This window comes from Malaya genurostris, chromosome 3, assembly GCF_030247185.1.
Source record: "Malaya genurostris strain Urasoe2022 chromosome 3, Malgen_1.1, whole genome shotgun sequence".
Taxonomy (NCBI): domain Eukaryota; kingdom Metazoa; phylum Arthropoda; class Insecta; order Diptera; family Culicidae; genus Malaya; species Malaya genurostris.
In genome coordinates, this window is record NC_080572.1 from 221,038,682 (window position 1) to 221,040,487 (window position 1,806).

General features: G+C 35.0%; 1 long non-coding RNA gene across 2 annotated transcripts; it reads right to left on the reverse strand.

The window, feature by feature from the left end:
* Positions 1 to 246: 246 nt before the first annotated feature.
* LOC131438490 (uncharacterized) lies at positions 247 to 1,033 on the reverse strand. 2 transcript variants are annotated; one of them, XR_009230941.1, is made up of 2 exons: positions 630 to 1,033; positions 247 to 549 (listed from the first exon to the last, which is right to left on the reverse strand). It is a non-coding gene; the product is annotated as an uncharacterized LOC131438490 (long non-coding RNA). The 2 variants fall into 2 exon arrangements; XR_009230940.1 differs by having other exon boundaries at positions 247 to 552.
* Between the last annotated feature and the right edge of the window lie 773 nt (positions 1,034 to 1,806).

A 1,806-nucleotide genomic window follows, 5' to 3' on the forward strand; every position in this document is an offset into this window, starting at 1 on the left:
GAATGAAAATATGCAGCTCGAAGCAAATGTTCAAAGTTCTCTTTGATTATATTCACAATGATGCGAATTCTGTGATATACGGACTGCTCATGTTGTAACGACATAGGTGGTCACCAACAGAGCCTATGGAACCACCATGAAACGAACTAATTCTCTTAACTCCGAAAATATTCCTCTCATAGCAGATGGAAAACTTTTGAATACAAATCTGGACTTTTTTTTATAAATAAAGTATATAGACTAGAATTAAACAATTTTTTTCGATCCGAAACTAACATCCAAACTAAAACAATTTTATTAATTAGAAAAAAAAAAGAAAGCTTATTTTGACATGCGGATCTGGTCCTTCGGCTGTCAACAGTCGGGCAAACGGCTGACGGCGATGACTTCATCAGAACCGAAATCAGAACGAAATTCAGGCGGACACAGTTGTATCATTTGAGGCGTGTCCCTTGTTGCATGAGGCAGCCAGGCACTAGAATGCCTACCATGCTGACATTTTAATGTCTCTCCTTACGTCGCACTCGAATCAAGTTCTGAAGTCAAAGTCTGCTGTTAAAATTATAGAATCAAAATGTTTGTCGGGTGAGAAGAAACTTTCAATAAATATCATATCACACTTTACGAACCTCTTGCAACAATTATATGGATCGAAAAGTTGAACAATTGACCGAAAAACATAAGCTACGGTTTTCCATTCCAGAAGCATTTCATAAGAACGAGGTTTGCTTATTTCTTTGAAATATTCGTACCATTGATTAACATTTTCCACATAATTTATGTAATCTGCTCTGACTTTTTCGTGGTACATGGCAGAATGTCACAAACCTGGAAGTTGAATCCTGAGCCTTCCGATGTTCTTCAGCGCTAAAGAGACTGATTGTATGTAGCTTTACTACAAACGGAAAAAGGATGTATTCAAACTTTCATTTAACTGCTATAATGCGCATCGGATGTAAATCGTCCGCTTGTGGTTAATGTAAATAAACGCAAAATGAACTTTAAATAATTGAAATAAAATATAAAATCTCAATGTTTACCAATAAGTTAACGAATCGAAAGAGTTCTCACGGTTTGACATTTGCATTATGAATATGATGATGGGAACTCAGCAGTGCAACCAATTTATCACCATTGGTGCCAGTTTCACGGAGGACCGTAGATGTGTGCCAAAAAAAGATCGTGACTGTCATGTCTGGAAATTCGTTTGTGGTCCTAGTGTGGTTCCCCTTGTAATTTCTGGAAAGTTTTCGATACTCTATAAAATTTATAACATACAAGAACTAAATTAAATGTCAATTTATTAATAAGATATTTCTCTGCCAAAATGTTTTCAATTCCAATTCAATAGGAATGTATTCGATACCCCCCCGACGATTGGAAGAATAATATGTGTAGTTAGTATATATTATAGCAAAAAAAAGATTTGAAACATACCTACGCAGCACAGTGGACAGCTGCGCTGAATTTAAATCGAGGAATTTCTCAGGGCAAACCTTGTCACATTCCAATTGCATCCTATATGCTTAAGGTGATCTTTGAAAAGCGTCCATTTTTTTAGTCGAAGTTAAAGTTTGTCTATGGGCAACAAATCTTGAAGGCAAGCAACCTTCCGGGCAAAAAAATTAATTTTAATTTTAGGGAAGATTCCTCTTTCAATTGTAATAGTTTTGTTACGACTCGTTTATATTTAAAATAAATGGTAAGGAGATAATGTCAGAAACATAACTTAATGACGTGAATAAAAATGAATTTGAAACGATGCGCTTATATTAAAGTACGATTTATTGTCATCAAACATTTTTA